This window comes from Triticum urartu, chromosome 5A (assembly GCF_056163025.1).
Source record: "Triticum urartu cultivar PI428250 chromosome 5A, HENAU_Tu73, whole genome shotgun sequence".
NCBI lineage: Eukaryota > Viridiplantae > Streptophyta > Magnoliopsida > Poales > Poaceae > Triticum > Triticum urartu.
The window spans coordinates 311578028-311603005 of NC_141877.1; positions in this window are offsets into that span (position 1 = coordinate 311578028).

Genomic DNA, 24978 nt, shown 5'->3' on the forward strand with positions numbered 1-24978 from the left:
ATATCGGTAAGCATCAATAAATGCCTATGAATTATTCACTTGCTGTTGAACCATTTGGTGTTTGGGGATTTGATTACAGGGGACCTTTTCCTTCCTCTAATGGGCATACACATATTTTGGTTGTTGTTTATTATGTTACTAAGTGGGTAGAAGCTATTCCAACCAGTAGTGCTGATTACAAAACCTCTATTAAAATGCTTAAGGAAGTTATTTTTCCAAGGTTTGGAGTCCCTAGATATTTAATGACTGATGGTGGCTCACACTTTATTCATGGTGCTTTTCGTAAAATGCTTACCAAGTATGATGTTAACCATAGAATTGCATCACCTTATCATCCTCGGTTTAGTGGTCAAGTTGAACTTAGAAATAGAGAAATAAAACTAATCTTGCAGAAGACTATCAATAGGTCCCGGAAGAATTGGTCTAAGAAATTAGATGATGCCCTTTGGGCTTATAGAACAGCATATAAAAATCCTATGGGTATGTCTCCTTATAAAATGGTTTATGGAAAAGCTTTTCATTTGCCTCTTGAGTTAGAACATAAAACATATTGAGCAATCAAAGAACTCAACTATGATTTCAAACTTGCCGGTGAAAAGAGGTTAATTGATATTAGCTCATTAGATGAATGGGGAACCCAAGCTTATGAAAATGCCAAGTTTTTTAAAGAAAAAGTTAAAAGATGGCATGATAGAAGATTCCAAAAGCATGAGTTCAAAGTTGGAGAATATATTCTTTTGTACAACTCTCGTTTCGGATTCTTTGCAGGAAAACTCCTCTCCAAGTGGGAGGGACCTTATGTCATCGAAGAGGTTTATCAGTCTTGTTGGGGATATAGCTATCAGTTATGACCCGCCCAGGAGGGGTCGGGTCAGTCCCAATGACGGGTCACAAAGGAAGTCCAGAAAACAATCAAGACCATAGTTTATTAAAGCTTATAGAAGGCCTAAGCCCAGAGGCGGCTTAAGGCCCAATATTATAAACCACCGTATGTATGGAAAGACTTGTAGGAAAAGACATGTAAAAGAAGTCACCGAGCCGGACACGCTTTATGAGCCGGCCGAGACTCTGTAGGCCGCCAGGCGTCAACCCATGTATATAAGGGGACGACCCAGTGGCGGCTTAGGGCAAGAAACAAGAGATCGATAACCAAGCCGGCGAAATAACCTCTTGGTGATCGAAACCCCAACAATATCAACACAACTAGACGTAGGCTTTTACCTTCATCGCAAGGGGGCGAACTAGTATAAAACATCTTTAAGCTTCCTAGTTGCGATGGCCCTACGACTAAGTCCTTTTGCTAGGACATCTGCCGTGACAATTCCACGACAGTTGGCGCCCACCGTGGGGCCAGCGCACGATGGATTTGAGTTCTTGAAGGGTAACTTCGAAGGGCTCAAGGGATACGTTGTGGGCCAGATGACCAAGAGTCGTCGCGGAAAGCTCCACATCGACGACAAAGGCTGGGGCCCTGAGGCCGGCTCAATTGAGTACGGGTACTGGGTCCCCTTCGGCGGAATTCATGTCTTCATCGGCCGGATCGGCAAATCAGGCCCTGAGCCGGACGTCCACACCAACCTCGTCGAAACGGCTCAGCGCGCGGGGTCCACCCCTGTTCAATCTGTCGTGAAGCATGCCTTCGTAGGTTGCATCCACGACGGTGAATACTCTGAAGAGTCAGTGGATGGCGGTGAGACGACCATCTGTTCTGACGCTACATCATCAACGGGCATCTGTTCGTAGGTTGCATCACCTCACATTTAAGTTGACGGCTCTGTTGACTGCCATGGCGGAGCCGGTGGATAAGGTTCAGCACGACGCGGAGGTGGCACGCGTACGTGAAGAGATGGTACAAGCTAAGGAAAATTTAGCAGCAGAAGAGGTCAGGATGGCGGCAGAGCGGGCGACTTTGGACGCTCGTGCTCAGCAGCTTCAAGCAGAGACCTTTCGGCTCTCGGTGGATCTGAACGCGTCAAACGAGGTCATGAGAAGAAGGCGCCAGAAAACTCAGTCACGTCTACCTCTGACACTCGATCCTAGGAACCTTTTTCAAACACCCAGGGCCAGGGCAAGTAACCCACCGGAGGCAAATCGGGTCACGACACCCGGGGCACCGGTTCAGCCACGCACCATGGAACCACCTTGTGTACACACCGCTCCGCCTCATTATGTGCCAACACCATTGGGTCACTTCTCCAATCCCTTGGAAAAACTCATTGCTGCGTCAGCTCGTTTGGCGGCTCTCCTGATGGAAGGCGACTCTCCGGCGGCAATCGAAACGCGAAGGGTGAGAGAAATTCTTCAAACAGCTCTGGTGCAGCAGGATGTGTACTCTTACAATCGGGACAGAATCCATTCAACCCCTCGCCCGAGCCGGAGCCCAAGCTACAGTAGGCATATGGACTCAGCTGATATGTCGAGCAATGCTCAACGCCGCAACCGGCCGCGCAGGCATGAGCCGATACAGGCTGGAGCCCTTAACTTAGCAGATCAGGAGAGGATCCGACAAGAGGCTGAGCGAGCGGTTCGACTGGCAGCGGAGCAGGCGGCTCATCAGACTTTTCCGGCTTATCCAGCAACCTCGGTTGAGGCAGGAGTGGCCACGAGAACCGGAGGTGTCCCTTGTCTGGTGTCAGCCATACGTAATGAGAGTTTGCCAAAGGACTTCAAGGGGCCTCATAAGGTGCCTAATTACATGGCCGACTTGTAGCCTGGGGCCTGGATTGAGAGTTATGAGATGGCTATGGAGCTGTTGGAGGTCAGCGACACGGCGATGGCTAAGTATTTCACTATGATGTTGGATGGAACAGCTTGTACTTGGCTAAAAGGGTTTCCCCCCAATTCCATCGGCTCATGGCGGAGTTAAAAGCCCGCTTCATTCAGAACTTCAAGGACACATACAAACAACCTATGTCAATCATGGACCTAACTAATTGTAAGCAAGAGGAAGGTGAGTCCACAACCCATTGGGTGCGCCGGGTCAAGGAGATAATTCATTCATCTGATAAGATGGATGCTGGCTCGGCAGTCTTAATGTTGGAGAAAAATTGCCGTTTTGAACCTCTGAAGCAGAAGCTAGGGCGGCTTAAACGTGACTACAATGACATGGGCCAGTTGATGGCGGCTCTCGTCAAGTATGCTGATTCTGATAGTACCAAGGACCCTGTGTCTGATGAAGAAAAGACAGGGAAGGGAAAGAAGAACGGCAACGGCAAGGGTCACCAGCATAACCCGGCAAATCAAGGAGGTAATAAACGTAAGGCTGATGAATTTGTGGCTAACACCAATGCGCATGGCAACAATCAATGGCGCAAGGGTAGGCAACCCCCTCGGTCGGGCGGGTCAGGTCCCACCCTTGAGCAACTATTGAATGAACCTTGTCCAAGACACGACACCCAGGAGAAGCCAGCCACCCATCTGTGGAAGGACTGTACAATCATGAAGGCATTTAAGAACTCAAATGCATTTGATGGAAGTCACGGCCCTGGCGGCAGTTCAAGTTGAGGCGGCTTTCATGGCCCGGGCCGGTTCAGGTGGAGGCGGCTTTCAAGGTTAGGGACATGCGGGTAACCAAGGAGGTTATAATCCACAACCCGGCCAAGGTAATCAGCAGCAATCCGGATATTAGAGCAACCCAAAACAGTTGAATAGTGGGCAATATCATGTATTTACCACTAGCTTGTGCAAGAGGGACCAAAAGCTTCACAAGAGGGTTTTCAATGTTGTTGAGCCGGCGATTCCGCATTACTTACGGTGGTCAGAACAGCCTATTGTGTGGAGCAGAGAGGATCATCCTCCCCGGGTTGATAATCCGGGCACTTGGCCTTGGTAGTAGCGCCTCGGGTTGGTGGATATAAATTCACTAAAGTGCTCATGGATGGAGGTAGTAGCATCAACATCCTCTACTATGAGACGTTTCGTCGGATGGGGTTGACTGATAAGAGTCTTAAGCAATCCAACACTATTTTTCACGGTGTGGTACCTGGCAAGTCGGCATACCCAGTTGGCAAGATTGAACTGGAAGTAGCCTTTGGGGATGAATATGATTCCAGAGCAGAGAAGTTAACCTTTGAGGTGGTTAAGATCAAAAGCCCATATCATGCTTTGTTTGGACGGCCAGCTTACGCCAAGTTCATGGCTCGGCCGTGTTATGTGTATCTGCAACTCAAGATGTCGGGTTGTAAGGGCACCATTACAGTACATGGAAGCCGGAAAATAGCCCTGGAGGGTGAAGAAGGAGATGCTGCATATCCTGAGTCTGTTTGTGCAGCAGAGGAGCTAAAGTTTTATAAAGATAATGTTGACCCGGAAGACATGACGTCTTTAAAGAAGCCAACAACGGAGCATGAACCGGTGCTGAAATTCAAGTCAGCTGATGACACCAAGACGGTTGATTTTGTGCCCGGCGACTCATCCAAGCAGTTCATCATCAGTGCCGGCTTGGATCCAAAATAGGAAAGCGCGCTCATCGAGTTCATCCGTGAGAACCGGGACATCTTTGCATGGAAACCTTCTGACATGCCGGGTGTCCCGAGAGAACTTGCTGAGCACACTCTTAATATTGATCCAAAGTTTAAGCCGGTCAGGCAATTTCTCTGACGATTTAACGAGGAAAGGCGCAAGGCCATTGGAGAAGAAGTGGCCCGGCTCTTGGCGGCTGGGTTCATTGTGGAAGTCTTTCACCCAGAGTGGTTGGCCAACCCGGTGCTTGTACTCAAAAAGAACGACACCTGGCGTATGTGTGTGGATTACACCGATTTAAACAAGGCTTGTCCGGCTGACCCTTTTTCTCTCCCCCGTATTGATCAGATCATCGATGCTACGGCGGGTTGCTCACGTTTGAGTTTTCTGGATGCTTATTCAGGTTATCATCAGATTAAGATGACTGTTAAGGACCAGGAGAAGACAACTTTGATCACTCCGTTTGGAGCCTTCTGCTATGTGTCTATGCCCTTCGGGCTCAAGAGTGCCCAGGCAACTTATCAACGGCGTATGCAGAATTGCCTTCACAATCAGATTGGGCGTAATGTTCATGCTTATGTGGATGATATAGTGGTAAAGTCCAGGAAAGAGGAAACCTTAGTCACAGATCTGAAAGAGACCTTTGATAACCTCCGGGTCTACAAAATGATGCTTAACCAGGCCAAGTGTGTTTTTGGAGTCCCAGCTGGCAAGCTCTTGTGTTTTTTGGTGTCCAACCGAGGTATTGAAGCTAACCCGGAGAAGATTAAGGCAATCACATCCCTGGCCAAACCAACATGCATCAATGCCGTTCAACGGCTGGCGGGTCGTGTTGCTGCTTTGAGCCGGTTCATAAGCCGGTTAGGAGAGAAGGCGATGCCTTTATATCATATGATGAAGAAAACGGATGATTTCATTTGGAGCAATGCTGCGAACTCTGCTTTTGAGGATCTGAAGAAACAGCTTGCTGAGCCGCCGGTCCATGCTGCTCCAGTTGAGAAAGAGCCACTATTGTTATATGTAGCCGCCAACTCACGAGCTGTTAGTGTGGCAATTGTGGTGGAGCGTAAGGAGGTTTGCAAGGAACATCCGTTTCAACGGCCAGTTTACTATGTCAGTGAGGTGTTGATTGAATCTAAACAAAGATATCAACATTGGCAGAAGCTCGTGTATGGAGTGTTCATGGCGAGCTGGAAGCTTAAACATTACTCTCAAGATCACCCAATCACTGTGGTTAGCTCTGCTCCTTTGGGAGACATCATTCAAAATAGAGAAGCCACTGGACGAGTCGCCAAGTGGGCCATTGAGCTTGGGTCTCATGGGTTGAAGTATGTACCACGTACTGCGATCAAGTCTCAAGCACTGGTTGACTTTATTAATGACTGGACAGAGATGCAGATGCCGGAGGAGAAACCAGACAACACGTATTGGACTATTCACTTTGATGGGTTCAGAGAGTTGGAAGGCTCGGGGGCTGGAGTTGTTTTAACCTCCCCTCGAGGTGACAAATTTTGTTATGTGTTACGGCTGATGTTTCCTTGCACTAACAACGCAGCGGAATATGAAGCATTGCTCCATGGTCTTCGAATGGCTAAAGAGATGAGCCTGAGCCGGGTCCGGTGTCTTGGTGACTCAGATTTGGTAGCTCAACAGGTGTCAGGCAAGTGGGATTCCAAAGATCCTCTCATGGCGGCTTATCGCCGTGAAGTTGATGCTGTTGCAGGGCATTTTAAAGGTTATCAGGTGGAGCACATTGACCGTAGGAAGAACGAAGCGGCTGATGCTTTAAGCTGGTTGGGATCTCAGCGTAAGCCGGTGCCACCTAACACCTTTTTGGATATTTTGCATAACCCGTCTGTTAAGTTACCTACAGAAGAAGATCTAGCCGTTCCTAACCCAGAGGCGTAGTTGGTGGCGGCTCTTCACATCAAACCAGATTGGACAGTGTTGTTCTTAGCTTACATGACCCGAGGCGAGCTGCAAGCGGATGAGACCCTGGCCCGACAGATAACCCGGCGGTCTAAGTCAATGATGATTTCTGACGGAGAACTATACCATCGCAGCGTCTCTGGAGCGTTTCAGCTGTGTGTTTCCCCTGAAGAAGGCCAAGAAATACTTCGTGAGATCCATGAAGGAGATTGTGGTCATCACGCCGGGTCAAAATCTCTGGTGGCCAAAGCTTTTCGTCATGGTTTTTACTGGTAGACGGCTCACCCTGATGCAGAAGATCTGGTCAGTAGATGTGATGGATGTCAAAAATTCGCACGACGAGCACATGTGCCGGCTGTAACACCCGCGATGCGGCTATATCTCCCACGTGTCGGAGCACGACTTAGAGGCATAACCGAATTGTAGGCATGTCGCAAGAGGGGTAATCTTTACACATCACATGTACTGAATAAGAAAGAGGTAGAGAGTTGGCTTACAATCGCCACTTCACACAATACATGAATATAACATTACATCAACCAGATACAAACAAGGTCCAACTACGGAACCAAAATAAAAGAAGACTACCCCTATGGCTACAGATCCCCGATCTCCCCAACTGGGCTCCACTACTGATCAACTGAAATGAAACAACACAATGAACACGAACTTCAATGAGCTCCTCCTTGAGCCTGGTTGCGCCACCTACAAGCTATCATCGGCACCTGAAAGCTGGTTTTTGGAAGTATCTGTGAGTCACGGGGGACTCAGCAATCTCACACCCTCGTGATCAAGACTATTTAAGCTTATCGGTAGGGAAAAAGTATGTGAGGTGGAGCTGCAGCAAGCACTAGCATATATGGTGGCTAACTTATGCAAAAGAGAGCGAGAAGAGAAGGCAAAGCACGTTCGAGAATCTATGATCAAGAAGTGATCCTAGAACAACCTACGTCAAGCATAACTCCAACACCGTGTTCACTTCCCGAACTCCGCCGGAAAGAGACCATCACAGTTACACACGCGGTTGATGCATTTTAATTAAGTTAAGTGTCAAGTTCTCTACAACCGGACATTAACAAATTCCCATCTTCCCATAACCGCGGGCACGACTTTCGAAAGTTCAAATCCCTACAGGGGTGTCCCAACTTAGCCCATCACAAGCTCTCACGGTCAACGAAGGATATTCCTTCTCCCAGGAAGACCCGATCAGGCTCGGAATCCGGTTACAAGACATTTCGACAATGGTAAAGCAAGACTAGCAAAGCCACTTGAATGTGCCGACAAATCCCAATAGGAGCTGCACATATCTCGTTCTCAGGGCACACCGGATTGTCCAAGGTTCCGGTAGGCCAGCCCAGAGTTGCCCCTGGTGGCCACCGGCAGCTGACAGGTTGGACCAACACTCAGAGGAGCACTGGCCCGGGGGTTTAAATAAAGATGACCATTGAATCTGCAGAACCCAAGGGAAAAAGGCTAGGTGGCAAATGGTAAAACCAATGTTGGGCCTTGCTGGAGGAGTTTTATTCAAGGCAAACTGTCAAGGGGTTCCTATTATAACCCAACCGTGTAAGGAACGCAAAATCAAGGAACATAACACCGGTATGACGGAAACTAGGGCGGCAAGAGTGGAACAAAACACCAGGCATAAGGCCGAGCCTTCCACCCTTTACCAAGTTTATAGGTGCATTAAAGTAAATAAGATATATTGTGATACCCCAGCAATATCCATGTTCCAACATGGAACAAACTCCAATCTTCACCTGAAACTAACAACGCTATAAGAGGGGCTGAGAAAAGCGGTAACATAGCCAAACAATGGTTTTCTAGGACAAGGTGGGTTAGAGGCTTGACATGTCAATATGGGAGGCATGATACAGCAAGTGGTAGGTATCGCAGCATAGGCATAGCAATAGAGCGAGTAACTAGCAAGCAAAGATAGAAGTGATTTCGAGGGTATGGTCATCTTGCCTGAGATCCCGCAAGGAAGAAGAATGAGTCCATGAAGAAGGCAAACGGACGAAGTCGAACGGATCCTCACAACGCGACGTTATCGGGACTAACCCGAAGAAGCAACACCGGAAAGAAAGCAAACAACATGGTAAACAACCATCACATAAGCATGGCATGATGGACAACCAAGTATGATGCATGTCTAGTTTAAATATGCATGACATGGCAAAGTGCAACAACCAAAACTACAAATTAAGTGGAGCTCAATATGCAACGGGTTGCATATTGATGAAACACCACATCAATTATTTAGTTCTCTCCCGGTTATGTACTCACCAATATTAAATGTTGTCAAGCATGTGAAGAGGTGAAACATAACAAACCTATACCATCTAAACAATTTAAATTGGGCCGGATATAATAAACAACAAACCCGATAAATCCCCATATGCATTAGTAATTTAATGCAAACAACAATTTTAAACATTTTAAATGTTGTTAACATGATGCGGAGGACATGTGCAAGTTTTATGCAGGTTTTATGAAAATGTTAACAAGAGCATATTATGAAGCATTTGTCATCGTGGCGGAAACGAAAGGGGTGCCACGGCGACGAATCCGAAAATGATGCCACGGCAACTTTCCGGTTCCGGTAATTCGATTGAGATACTGATGCAAAGGAGAAGTGTGCGGATGCGTATAAAAGATGGTGGGGCACTCCCGGATACCGGGTGTCCCATGAGTTGAAGATGGTGACAAGGCAAAAGAGGGGCAACGTGCACCGACAATTCGAGCACGGAGAAAGCACGAGCATCTCATACATCACAGATGCATTTGTTCACGGGCGGTCGTCTTGGGGTTATACATGCACCTTCGAAGCGTGCGTTATCGGAGCGGTTCAGGTCAAGCGGTGTAGTCGTTCACGATCGTCGTGGGAAGTAGTGGTACTCGGCGATGGTAGAGGACGTAGTTGTTCACGGTTCGTTGTGGGAAGTAGACGTTCTCGTGGCGACAGTAGTCGTTCATGTTCTTAGTCTCACAAGTTTCTGTAGATGTTCAGGGGCACGGCGAGAAACTTGACGTCCACGGAGTCTTCGAGGGTCGACGGTAGTGGTACTTGGCAAAATGCACGTCGACCGTAGTTGTTCTCGTATCGTCGTGGTACTTGGCGATTTCGGAGACGGCAGAAGACGAACTTGGCGGTCCTCATTGACCTAGTACTTGGCGTTATTTCCGGTTTGGTCATCGTTTTAGGCGTCGGGCGTCGAGGTATCCGGCCGTAGTGGTACTTGCTGTTACGGGTAGTCGAACTTGAGGTGCTCCTGGCGTCTGACTTACGGTGTTGGAAAAATCCATGGGGAGGTTCAGCAGCTACCCCATGTCCATGATGAAGAACGGAGCTCAGGCAGGGAGTCGAAGCAGCAAGTAGGGGCGTGTGTGGAGCAGCAGCTAACACCAGCAAAGGCCATGGCAACCTGGGGCCTTGGGCGCCATCGGGGTGGAAGGACGCGGTTCCTGCCAAGTTCTCGGAGGGACCGTCCATGGAGGCAGGAAGGTGATGGCTCTGGGTAGCAGTGAAGGTCATAGGGCGCGGGAAGATGGAGATGATAGCGCGACGGTCGGATGGCGGGGTCGCCTGAGGGCGCAGAAGGGACTTGGCGGCAGGGCCTCAGCAGCAGGGGCGCGGCCATGGCGGGGCTTGGCTGCTCGTGGAGGACGGCGGGCGCCGGAGCTCCTGCTCTGCTGTAGCGAGCATGGGGACGAGGAGGTGGAGCTCGAGCGCCGTGGCCCGAGAGAGAGAGAGAGGGAGAGAGAGAGAGAGAGTGAGAGAGGCTGCAAGGCCTGGAGGGATCGAGAGGAGAGAGCGAGAGGAAGATGGAATCGTGGGAGACGGGGAGGTTCGAAGGACATGGGGATCGAGCGTGGTGCCTCCTCTCCTGGCGGCGCTAGGGAAGGAATCGAGGGAGAGGGAGATGGGGGATCGAGGCATAGGGTTACGGGGGCGTGCGGGCTGGCCTCGGTGCGGGTAGCCTAGGTAGGCCGGCGCGAGAATGGGCCTAGGGAGGCCCAGTAGAGAGGAGGGGGCTAGCTGGGCCTTAAGGCAAAATGGCAGGACTGGCAACCTGGGAGGCTGGGCTCTTCTCTCCCTCTATTTGCTCTATTCAAAAACAACAGAAAAAGAGGAAGAAAAGGGAAGAAAAGAAAAAGGTAGAGAAAGAGTTTGGGCACGGGAATAAATTTCCCGGACTCGCAAAAATGCGCATGTTCCAAGAAAAATGGAGTGGGCATTTTTGAAAGTTTAAATTCAAACTCATTTGATTTAAATTCAAATGGTTCGAATAGGAAGTGAGAGTTAGGAAGGTCCAAAAATGTTCGGATATTTGGTGGAGCTCCCGAAAGAATATAAGCAAAGTTTGGGGACCAAACTTGAAGCGAGAAAAGGCATGTGATTATTTGCAAGTGTGTTCATGGGTGATTCCGAAAATGGAATATTTAATACAGCTCCCTAATATCGGGTGGATATGTTATAAAGAGAATCATCATGTGAATTCCCTCGATTTAAATGGATCAAAGATCCATGCCATTTATTTATTTGAGTTAAGAAAAGAAACGACATGATGGCAGGATGACATGATATGAAATGCATGACACGCAAGCAAATGACAAGGCAACACAGCGAATAACCGGAAGACACCTCACAACGGTCTCGGGGCGTTACACCGGCTCAAGAGCTGTGGATGATTCCAATCACTTGGCCGTTTGCGGTCTGGGGGCTTGACATGGTTGGACCTTTCAAAAGGTCTAAGGATAAAAAGACACATCTTTTAGTGGCAGTTGACAAATTCACAAAGTGGGTTGAGGCAGAACCAGTGAGTAAGTGTGATGCGGCCACGGCGGTTCAGGTCATGAAAAAGGTGATCTTCCGTTTTGGTTTTCCACACAGCATTATCACTGACAATGTCACTAATGTATCCCAAGGGGCTATGGAGGAGTTCTGTCAGCGCGAGCATATCCGGCTTGATGTTTCATCTGTAGCCCATCCTCAATCCAATGGTCAGGCTGAGAGAGCAAATCAGGAAATCTTAAAAGGTCTCAAGCCCTGGCTTATGGTTCCCTTGCAGCAAACGCCGGGTTGTTGGGTAGAGGAGTTACCCTCGGTGTTGTGGAGTATCAACACCACCCCTAACAGGTCTATAGGTTATACACCTTTCTTCATGGTTTATGGAGCGGAAGCAGTGTTGCCTAGTGACATCCGTCATGACTCGCCCCGTGTGGCGGCTTATGTTGAAGCTAACAATGAACAAGCCAGACAGGATGCACTTGACTTGTTAGATGAGGAAAGAGACTTAGCAGCGGCTCGATCAGCAATTTATCAACAGGACCTGCGCCTTTATCACAGCCGCCGGGTTAAGTCTAGGACTTTTCAAGAAGGTGACCTGGTGCTCCGGCTCATCCAGGATCTGTCAGATCCACACAAGCTATCCCCACCTTGGGAAGGACCCTTTGTGGTCAGCATGAACTTAAACAACGGGTCATATTACCTCATTGATGTTCGAGAGCACAAAGACTCACGTAAGTCGGAAGAGGAGACCCGCCAACCGTGGAACATTGCTCAACTTCGGCCATATTACATCTGAGCCACCGGCTCTCATCATGTACATACTTTGAGGTTGTATATACTATGATAAGTAATAAAGAAGGACCATCGGTCTCTTTTCTTTTCAAAGATTACACATCTTTACTGTTTTTTACTACTATTTTCAAATGACTATTAAGGAGCTGATCATATTTGAATCAAGTCTAACCTTTTTTGGTCCAGCTTATGATCGTATTCGAATCTAGATCAAAACTATCAAGGTCACTTGGGGGCTTCCTGTTCAAACATAGGTCGTATTCGAACCAAAGAGAACATAGCTGTCGTAACCCTCTTGATCGGCTCAAAGCTAAACTCACTAGGGGGCTTCTTGATCATATTCGAATCACAGCTTAACCCCTTTTGGGTCCGACTTGGATCGTATTCGAATCAGGGTCATTAAAAACCTCTCAAGGTCATTTGGGGGCTTCCTGTTCAAACATAGGTCGTATTCAAACCAAAGAGAACATAGCTGTCGGTACCCTCTTGATCGGTGCAACGCCAAAGCCACTGGGGGCTATATGATCGTATTCGAATCTTAGCTTAACCCCTTTGGTCCGGTTTACTGATCGTATTCGAATCAGAAAACCCCCAACCTTTAGTTACAAGGCTAATTTTTTTCTACCACCTATTATTGGTCTTATTGGTTTTTTGTTGTCTCAATTTTAAAATAGTCAATCATGGTCTTTTCACCGGCTTGACTATTTGACAACAAGCCGCCAGGGCATGATAATCATCAGGTATTCAGAAGCATTAACTTCTCGCAAAGACTTGATTATCAACCTCATCACCCGAGTCATATAAACTGGTGGTCCGGAGGTCAAGGATACAGGTATGGCTATTGTTTATGAATAGTTTCCTTCTGTATTAATCAAAGGCTTTTTCAACCTTGGATATTTTCACATCTGTTTTCCTGTTTTTCCTCTATTATAATAAAATATTGGTTATAAACCGGGTGTTCTGACCCGTTCGGTACTAAACCGTCAAGCCAGATCTGGAGCTATCAAAATAAATAATGTCTAAGGTACTAACCTGAAGGTTGTTAATGTGCAATGAATGAAACATTATATCTCAGTTATGCCCATTAATGTTGAAAGCAATATTATCCAAACTATGACACCGGAAGAACACATAAAAGAGTCCTTACGGAACACTCCAGAATCATGAAAATAAGGAGGTACGTGATATGGTAAGTAAACGGACTCTGAAAAATCCGCAAAAATATTTTCTATCAGTTTTGGAATTTAACAAAAATTAGGAAAGTAAGAAACAACCAGGAAGCGTACCCTGGTGGGCACAAGACACCAGGGCGCGCCTGGGCCAGGTGCGCCCAGGTGGGTTGTGCCCACCTCGGGTACCTTCCGGACTCCATTCTTCTATAGTTTGCTTGTCTCCCAAGATAAAAAAAATCTTTATATACCGCCCGAACTTATTGACCATCATATCACAGAGAATTCTTATGTTCTCTTTTCTTGCTGTTTTCGGTCAGATTTGTTGAGTTGGGAATCATATCTTCTTCTTCCTCCAACAACGTGGAAGAGGATGCTTGGTTGATGAAGATCGAGCTGAAGAGAGAAGAGCCCGTAGAAGCCATCAAAGGGGACAACAGCAAAGAGGCTACCAGAGATCAAGCACTGGTGGTTGAGCAAGCCTGGCCTGCTGAGGAGGAAGATGAAGATATCCTTAAACCTTATTATGTTCATCTTACCCCGACTGAGATAGAAGCCTTTTGAATCATTGAAGTGGTTCCTGTGCAAAATAAATATCTCACTCGTGAAAATATTCTGCATCAAGAGCACATCATCTTCCTCCGGAGCGTCATTCATAGATTAGAGAATCTCTTGATCCTGAAGGATAGGGTCTCCTCTGCTTCATCATAACCACCACCTTCTTCATCACCAAAAGAAAATTGAGTATCGGGTATGGGCACTCCCCTTGGCTTCCGCCAAGCTTGGGGGAGGTGCCCTGGTATTGTATCATCCCCACTATCTTTTGCCATTACTTATTTTAGTTCGATCTTTTGCTTTATATGAATAAAAGTTTAGTTCGATCCTTTCTTTTCGAGAGTTTGCTTAGTGATCTATCCTTGTAATCGCGTGCAAGATATATAATAAAGTCTAGTTTGAGCTTTTGCTTTCTTTATTTTCATGTTGCAATAAAAAGAAAGGAAATAAATAAAAATAAAGGAAATAAATGAAAAAGATCATATGCTAATCTTATGGTAGGTGATGACACCACATAAGGAAAAGTATAAGTAGAAAATTTTATTAGATATTGACAAACATAGCATTGGTCAATGATGCAATTCATGAAAGAATTAATAAGGGAAGAGAAGATTCACATATAAATACACTATCCTAGAAATCTTTTGTGATTGTGAGCCCCCATCAAAATATTATATGCCAAAATTGTTGACGTTGGACAAGGAAGACAATGTAATGATTTATGTTTGTTCATATTCACACAGAAGTCATATTGTCATAGATCCTTTAACATGTGGTGCTTGCCCCCTATCTTTGCTAGCCAAAAATTCTACACTAAGTAGAGATACTACTTGTGCAACCAAAAACCCTTAAACCCAAATCTTATTTTCAAGAGTCCACCATATCTACCTAGGGATTGAGCAAGATCCCTCAAGTAAGTTGTCATTGGTGCAATAAGGAAATAAAAATTGCTTCTAAAAGTGTGAGATCATTTAGTGTAACACAAAATTGAGCATTGTACGAACTTGTGATGGTGAACAATAAAAGCGACAGACTGCATAATAAAGGTCGCCATCACAAGGGGCAATACAACATGATGTTCTTTTGCACTAAGGGGTTGAGCATACAAACAAATAAGTGCATGGCAACCTCTGCTTCCCTCTGCGAAGGGCCTATCTTTTACTTTTATGTATTTACTTTTATGCAAAGAGTCAAAGTTTTACTCTCTATTCCTTTTTATTTTCTCCTTTGGCAAGCATCATGTGGTGAGGAAAGATCTAGGCACGTATGTCCAGTTGAATATGTGTAGCATGAGTTATTATTGTTGACATCACCCTTGAGGTGAATATGTTGGGAGGCGAAACTATAAGCCCCTATCTTTCTATGTGTCCGGTTGAAACATTTTGCTCATGTGTACACAACTCCAAGCAATTCTGGCACCTGGAAATCTGGACCTGGAAAAGCTACGTCAGGCTACCTATTCTACACAACTCCAAACAAGCTGAAACTTTACAAAGAATTTTTACGGAATAAATGAGGAGTATTGGAGCCAATAAGTACCGGAGGGGGCCACCCTAGTGAGCACAAGACACCAGGGCGCGCCTGGTGAGGGAGTCCAAGATTATGGTCCTCGGGCGTCTGGGCTATGTGATATGGGCCGGACTAATGGGGCGTGGAGGTACAAGACGGAAGACTTTCCCTGTGTCTAGATGGGACTCTCCTTGGCGTGGAAGGCAAGCTTAGCGTGCGGATATGAAGATTCCTTTCTCTGTAAACCAACTCTGTATAAACCCTAGTCCCCTCCAGTGTCTATATAAACCGGAGGATTTAGTCCGTAGAGGCAATCACAATCATAATCATATAGGCTAGACATCTAGGGTTTAGCCATTACGATCTCGTGGTAGAACAACTCTTGTAACCCCTATACTCATCAAAGTAAATCAAGTAGGTGATAACCCACAAGTATGGGGGATCGCAACAGTTTTCAAGGGTAGAGTATTCAACCCAAATTTATTGATTCGACACAAGGGGAGCCAAAGAATATTCTCAAGTATTAGCAGCTGAGTTGTCAATTCAACCACACCTGGAAACTTAATATCTGCAGCAAGGTATTTAGTAGCAAAGTAATATGATAGTAGTGGTAACTGTGGCAAAAGGTAACGGTAGCAAAAGTAATATTTTTGGGTTTTGTAGTGATTGTAACAATAGCAACGGAAAACTAAATAAGTGAAGAACAATATAGGAAAAGCTCGTAGGCATTGGATAGTGATGGAGAATTATGTCGGATGCGATCGATCATGTAACAGTCATAACATAGGGTGACATAGAACTAGCTCCAGTTCACCAATGTAATGTAGGCATGTATTCCGAATATAGTCATACGTGCTTATGGAAAAGAACTTGCATGACATCTTTTGTCCTACCCTCCCGTGGCAGCGGGGTCCTATTGCAAACTAAAGGATATTAAGGCCTCCTTTTAATAGAGTAGCGGACCAAAGCATTAACATATAGTGAATACATGAACTCCTCAAACTACGATAATCACCGGTAGCGGTCCCGATTATTGTCACTTCGGGGTTAACGGATCATAACACATAATAGGTGACTATAGACTTGCAAGATAGGATCAAGACCTCTCATATATTGATGAAAACATAATAGGTTCAGATCTGAAATCATGGCACTCAGGCCCTAGTGACAAGCATTAAGCATAGCAAAGTCATAGCAACATCAATCTCAGAACATAGTGGATACTAGGGATCAAACCCTAACAAAACGAACTCAATTACATGATAAATCTCATCCAACCCATCACCGTCCAGCAAGCCTATGATGGAATTACTCACGCACGGCGGTGAGCATCATGAAATTGGTGATGGAGGAAGGTTGATGATGACGATGGCGATGAATTCCCCTCTCTGGAGCCCCGAACAGACTCCAGATCAGCCCTCCCGAGAGAGTTTAGGGCTTGGTGGCGGCCCCGTATCGTAAAACGCGATGAATCCTTCTGTCAGATTTTTTTCTCCCCGAAAGTGAATATATGGAGTCAAGGTGGACATTGGTGGAGCATCAGGGGGCCCACGAGGCAGGGGGGCGTCCCCAGGGGGTAGAGCGCACCCCCCACCCTCGTGGACAGGGTGTGGCCCCCCTGACATGGATCATTCTTCCAGTATTTTTATATATTCCAAAAATAATCTCCGTTGATTTTTAGGTCATTCCGAGAACTTTTATTCTGCACAAAAATAACACCATGACAATTCCGCTGAAAACAACGTCAGTCCGGGTTAGTTCCATTCAAATCATGCAAGTTTTTTTTTGAGCATCAGTACAGACACAAGCGCTCATATACACGCGCATACACGCACCCCTATGAACGCACACACGCACACCCTACCCCTATGAGCACCTCCGAGAGACTGAGCCAGCATATCATCTTGAGATTTACGAAGTCATCATAGGCGCCTCGTCGTCAACGGGAACGTCTCCTCCCACTGAAAGCGTATCGCCGGAAATCCTGAAATAAATCCAGGAATAATGCGAGCACTAGGATTTGAACCCTGGTGGGTTGGGGATACCACTGTCCACCTAACCAACTCAACCACAGGTTGATTCGCCATTCAAATCATACAAGTTAGAGTCCAAAACAAGGGCAAAAGTGTTTGGAAAAGTAGATACGACATAGACGTATCAATTCCCCAAGCTTAAACCTTTGGTTGTCCTCAAGCAATTCAGTTGATAAACTGAAAGTGATAAAGAAAAACTTGTACAAACTATGTTTGCTCTTGTTGTAAATATGTAAAGCCAGCATTCAAGTTTTCAGCAAAGATTATGAACTAACCACACTCGCAATAACATTTAGGTCTCATGTTTACTCATATCAATGGCATAGTCAGCTAGCGAGCAATAATAACAAGTCTCGGATGACAACACTTTCTCCAAACAATCATGATATGATATAACAAGATGGTATCTTGCTAGCCCTTTCTGAGACCGCAAAACATAAATACATAGTGCCTTTAAAGATCAAGGACTGGCTAGACATTTTAATTCATGGTAAAAGAGATCCAGTCAAGTCATACTCAATGTAAAATAATAGTAATGGATGCAAATGACAGCGGTGCTCTGCAACTGGTGCTTTTTAATAAGAGGATGATGACTCAACATAAAAGCAAATAGATAGGCCCTTCGCAGAGGGAAGCAGGGACTTGTAGAGGTGCCAGAGCTCGGTTTTGAAATAGATATGAATAATATTTTGAGTGGTATACTTTCATTCTCAACATAACAACCGGGAGATCTCGATATCTTCCATGCTACACACATTATAGGCGGTTCCCAAGCAGAATGGTAAAGTTTATACTCCCCCACCACCAACAAGCATCAATCCATGGCTTGCCCGAAACAACGGGTGCCTCCAACTAACAACAAACCTGGGGGAGTTTTGTTTGCAGTTATTTTGATTTGATTTGCATAAAGCATGGGACTGGGCATCCCGGTGACCAGCCATTTTCTCGTGAGTGAGGATCGGAGTCCACTCCTCTTGAGAATAACCCGCCTAGCATGGAAGATACAAACAACCCTAGTTGATACATGAGCTGTTTGAGCATACAAAACAGAATGTTTATTTTGAAGCTTTAGAGTTTGGTACATACAAATATACTTGGAACGGTAGGTAGATACCGTATATAGGTAGGCATGGTGGACTCATATGGAACAACTTTGGGGTTTATGGAATTGGATGCACAAGCAGTATTCCCGCTTAGTACAAGTGAAGGCTAGAAAAAGACTGGGAAGCGACCAGCTAGAGAGCGAGAACAGTCATGAACATGCATTAAAATTAATCAACATGGAATGCAAGCATGAGTAGATATAATTCACCATGAACATAAATATCGTACAGGCTATGTTGATTTTGTTTCAACTACATGTGTGAACATGTGCCAAGTCAAGCCACTCGAATCGTTCAAAGGAGGATACCACCCTATCATACCACATCACAACCATTTTAATAGCATGTTGGCATGCAAGGTAAACTATTATAAACTCCTAGCTAATTAAGCATGGCATAAGAAACTACAATCTCTAATTGTCATTGCAAACATGTTTCTTTCATAATAGTCTGAATCAGGAATGATGGACTAACCATATTTACTAAAACAAGAGAGGTCGAGTTCATACCATATTTTCTCTTCTCAATAAGTTCATCATATAATCATCATTATTGCCTTTCACTTGCACGACCGAATAGTGTGGATAATAATAATAGTGCATGTGCATTGGACTAAGCTAGAATCTACAAGCATTCAATTCAAGAGAGAAGACAAGGTAATATGGGATCTTTGTTAGATCAACAATAATGCATATGAGAGACACTCGACATTTTCATTATGGTCTTCTCCTCTCGACCCCCAAAGAAAAGAAAAGAAATAAAACTATTTACACGGGAAAGCTCCCAACAAGCAAAAGAAGAACGAGAAATCTTTTTGGGTTTTCTTTTTAGTTACTACTACTACAGACATGGAAAGTAAACTAACTAAAAGCTACAACTATTTTTTTGTTTTTATAAGGTTTATCAAACACACAAGAAGAAAGCTTAATAAGAAAATAAACTAGCATGGATGATACAATGAAAAAGTATAAGCACTGATAACTAGCATGAGTGTGTGAATAGGAATGTAATGTCGGTGAGAGATACGTACTCCCCCAAGCTTAGGCTTTTGGCCTAAGTTGGTCTATGGCCACGGTTGGCTTGGCGGATATCCAAAGTTGTAGCTGGGGTCATACTGAGATGCAGCGGCAATTGCCTGATGAGCTGCAGCTTGGAGGCGAGCTGCCTCCGCCCTCCTCTCGTACTCGGTCGCCTCCTCCCTGGTTATAACATATCTCCCTTTTGCCTGAAAGTCAAAGAAAGTAGGAGCAGGGAGAGCGACATGATAGGTGCGTCGTCTGTCAAAGATTAGTCGGTACTGGAGGAACTGATCGTTCCTCTCAACAAACTGATGATGAACCATAGCATCATAATCTAGATAAGAAGGAGGCAACTCAATATCATCTCCACGTATGGGTATCTCAAGAAATCATCACAAGGCCATTCACACGGCCGAACCTCCGCGGTGCGAGGAAGATTATACTTGGGCTTCTTGTTCTCTTCACTTTGTTTATCCTTCGAGCTTCGGCTCGATGAGCCCCTTAAAAATCTCTTCATCTTTTTCTGAAATTTTTAGCAACTCAAAATAAAAGTGAACCAAACTCAACAATATTGATAGCAACTACTCCTACAAGTGCCTAGAGACTATATCATGCATTGAAACAAATTTTGACCATATAAATTTGACATGCAAGCTCAAGAACAAGGTCACCTAAGCAGCAAAAATTTGCAATGAATAAAGAACCAGAACAAAAACTAATTGGACCATTGGAGGAGTCACATACCAAAGAACAATCCCCCAAAGCAGTTTTGTGAATGGAGCTTTGAGCTTGGAGATCGAAAATGGCAGCAAGATGAGCTAGAACTCGTGCTTGAGCTGGTTGGTGATTTTTTTGGGAGGAAGGAGTGTGTGGTGGCTGGAATAAGTGGAGGGGAGCCACCATGGGCCCACGAGGCAGGGGGGCGCACCCAGGGGTAGGGCGTGCCCTGGACCCTCATGGCCAGGTGCTTGCTCCCCCTGATGTGTTCTCAGTGCCAGATATTCTCAAATATTCTAGAAAAAGTCATGTTTAATTTTCAGGGCATTTGGAGAACTTTTATTTTTGGAGTATTTTTTATTGCAGGGATAATTCAGAAAACAGATAGAAAAATACTATATTTGCTTTATTTAATATAAATAATAGAAGGTAAAGGAGGGTATAGAAAGTTGTGCCTTCTAACTTCACCCATCTCATGCTCATCAAAAGGAATCCACTAACAAGGTTGATTAGGTCTTGTTAACAAACTCATTTCAAATAACATGAAACTAGAGAACCTTCGAATAACACTAGGTTACCTCAACGGGGATATGCATGTCCCCAAAAATAAGAATATCATATTTCTTCTTGACAGTAGGAAGAGGAAATTCAAAACCTCCAATAGTAATCGATGGAATTTTTCCAATAGAATTGATACTGTGAACATGAAAAGTGACATTGCCTTTGGTGCAATCAATAACAGCCCCTGCTGTAGTCAAAAAGGGTCTTCCAAGAATAATAGACATACTATCGTCCTCGGGAATATCGAGAATAACAAAGTCCGTTAAAATAGTAATGTTTGCAACTACAATGGGCACATCCTCACAAATACCGACAGGTATAGAAGTTGATTTGTCAGCCATTTGCAAAGATATTTCAGTAGGTGTCAACTTATTCAAATCAAGTCTATGATATAAAGAGAGAGGCATAACACTAACACCGGCTCCAAGATCACATAAAGCAGTTTTAACATAGTTTCTTTTAATGGAGCATGGTATAGTTGGTACTCCTGGATCTCCTAGTTTCTTAGGTATTCCACCCTTGAAAGTCTAATTAGAAAGCATGGTGGAAATTTCAGCTTCCGGTATCTTTCTCTTATTAGTAACTATATCTTTCATATATTTAGCATAAGGATTCATTTTAAGCATATCTGTCAAACGCATACGCAAAAAGATAGGTCTAATCATTTCAGCAAAGCGCTCAAAATCCTCATCATCCTTTTTCTTGGATGGTTTAGGAGGAAAAGGCATGGGTTTCTAAACCCATGGTTCTCTTTCTTTACTGTGCTCGCTAGCAACAAAGTCTCTTTTATCATAACGTTGATTCTTTGATTGTGGGTTATCCAGATCAACAGCAGGTTCAATTTCTACATCATTATTATTTCTAGGTTGAGCATCAACATGGACATCATCATTAACATTATCACTAGGTTCATGTTCATTACCAGATTGTGTTTCAGCATCAGAAATAGAAATATCATTGGGATTCTCAGGTGTGTCAACAACAGGTTCACTAGAAGCATGCAAAGTCCTATCATTTTTATTTTTCTTCCTCTTATAAGGACTAGGTGCATCAACATTAGTTCTCTGAGAATCTTGCTCAATTCTCTTAGGATGGCCCTCAGGATACAAAGGCTCCTGAGTCATTTTACCACCTCTAGTCATAACTCTAACAACATTATCATTTTTCTTATTATTTGATTCATTGAGTAAATCATTCTGAGCTTTAAGTACTTGTTCTACTTGAGTGGTAACCATAGAAGCATGTTTACTAATAAGTTTAAGTTCAGCTTCAATACTAGCCATATAGTCACTCAAGTGTTCAATCATATAAGCATTATGTTTCAATTGTCTACCAACATAAGCATTGAAGTTTTCTTGTTTAATAATAAAGTTATCAAATTCATCCAAACATTGGCTAGCAAACTTAGCAGGAGGGATTTCAGCTTTATCATATCTATAGAGAGAGTTTACCTTTACTACCTGTGTTGGGTTATCGAGACCGTGTGTTTCTTCAATAGGTGATGAATTAAGACCATGTATTTCTTCAACAGGAGGTAAATTCTTAACATCTTCATCTTTTATAGCCTTTTCTTTCATAGATTTCTTTGCCTCTTGCATATCTTCAGGACTGATAAATAGAACCCCTTTTCTTTAGAGTTGGCTTAGGAGTTGGTTAAGGAAGTTTCCAATTATTTTGATTAGTCAACATATTATTAAATAGAATTTCAGCTTGATCAACTGTTCTTTCCCTGAAAACACAACCAGCCCAACTATCCAGGTAATCTCTGGAAGCATCGGTTAGTCCATTATAAAGGATATTAAGTATTTCATTTTTCTTGAGAGGATGATCAGGAAAAGCATTAAGTAATTGGAGAAGCATCCCCCAAGCTTGTGGGAGACTCTCTTCTTCAATTTTCACAAAATTATATATTTCCCTTAAAGCAGCTTGTTTCTTATGAGCGGGGAAATATTTAGCAGAGAAGTAGTAAATCATATCCTGGGGACTACGCACACAACCAGGATCAAGAGAATTAAACCATATCTTAGCATCACCCTTTAATGAGAATAGAAATAATTTAAGGATATAATAGTAGCGAGTTTTGTCATCATTAGTGAATAGGGTAGCTATATCATTTAATTTAGTAAGATGTGCCACAACAGTTTCAGATTCATAGCCATAGAAAGGATCAGATTCAACCAAAGTAATTAACTCAGGATCAATAGAGAAATCATAATCCTTATTAGTAATAAAGATAGGTGAAGTAGCATAAGCAGGATCATATTTCATTCTAGCATTCAGAGATTTTTGTTTAAGCTTAGCTAATAATTTCTTAAGATCACTTCTATCATGGCAGGCAATAAAGTCTCTAGCAGTTTCTTCATCCATAACATAACCCTCAGGAACAACAGGCAATTCATATCTAGGGGGAGAATCTTCATCATCACTTTCATCAATATTATCAGATTCAATAATTTTATTCTCTCTAGCCCTAGCAAGTTGTTCATCAAGAAATTCACCAAGTGGCACAGTAGTATCAAGCATAGAAGTAGTTTCATCATAAGTATCATGCATACCAGAAGTGGCATCATCAATAACATGCGACATATCAGAATTAATAGCAGAAGCAGGTTTAGGTGTCGCAAGCTTACTCAAAACAGAAGGTGAATCAAGTGCAGAGCTAGATGGCAATTCCTTACCTCCCCTCGTAGTTGCGGAAAAAATCTTGGTTCTTTGATCTTTCAAATTCTTCATAATGATAAGCAGATATAAATCCCAAGTGACTCAAATAATAGAGCTATGCTCCCCGGCAATGGCGCCAGAAAATGTTCTTGATAACCCACAAGTATAGGGGATCGCAACAGTTTTCGAGGGTAGAGTATTCAACCCAAATTTATTGATTCGACACAAGGGGAGCCAAAGAATATTCTCAAGTATTAGCAGCTGAGTTGTCAATTCAACCACACCTGAAAACTTAATATCTGCAGCAAGGTATTTAGTAGCAAAGTAATATGATAGTAGTGGTAACTATGGCAAAAGGTAACGGTAGAAAAAGTAATATTTTTGGGTTTTGTAGCGATTGTAACAATAGCAACGGAAAAATAAATAAGCGAAGAACAATATAGGAAAAGTTCGTAGGCATTGGATCGGTGATGGAGAATTATGTCGGATGCGATCGATCATGTAACAGTCATAACATAGGGCAATGCAGAACTAGCTCCAGTTCATCAATGTAATGTAGGGATGTATTCCGAATATAGTCATACGTGCTTATAGAAAAGAACTTGCATGACATCTTTTGTCCTACCATCCCGTGGCAGTGGGGCCCTATTGGAAACTAAGGGATATTAAGGCCTCCTTTTAATAGAGTACCGAACCAAAGAATTAACACATAGTGAATACATGAACTCCTGAAACTACGGTCATCACCGGTAGTGGTCCCGATTATTGTCACTTCGGGGTTAACGGATCATAACACATAATAGGTGACTATAGACTTGCAAGATAGGATCAAGAACTCTCATATATTGATGAAAACATAATAGGTTCAGATCTGAAATCATGGCACTCGGGCCCTAGTGACAAGCATTAAGCATAGCAAAGTCATAGCAACATCAATCTCAGAACATAGTGGATACTAGGGATCAAACCCTAACAAAACTAACTCGATTACATGATAAATCTCATCCAACCCATCACCATCTAGCAAGTCTACGATGGAATTACTCACGCACGGCGGTGAGCATCATGAAATTGGTGATGGAAGAAGGTTGATGATGACGATGGCGACGAATTCCCCTCTCCGGAGCCCCGAACGGACTCCAGATCAGCCCTCCCGATAGAGTTTAGGGCTTGGCGGCGGCTTCGTATCGTAAAATGCGATGAATCCTTCTTTGTGATTTTTTCTCCCCAAAAGTGAATATATGGAGTCAAGGTGGACATTGGTGGAGCATCAGGGGGCCCATGAGGCAGGGGGCGCGCCCCCACCCTCGTGGACAGGGTGTGGGCCCCCTAACGTGGATCTTTCTTCTAGTATTTTTTATATATTCCAAAAATAATCTCCATTGATTTTCAGATTATTCCAAGAACTTTTATTTCTGCACAAAAATAACACCATGGCAATTCTGCTGAAAACAACGTCAGTCCGGGTTAGTTCCATTCAAATCATGCAAGTTAGAGTCCAAAACAAGGGCAAAAGTGTTAGGAAAATTAGATACGACGGAGACGTATTAGTAGGATGTAGGGTATTACCTCCATCAAGAGGGCCCGAACCTGGGTAAACATCGTGTCCCCTGTCTCATGTTACCATCGATCGTTAGACGCACAGTTCGGGACCCCCTACCCGAGATCTGCCGGTTT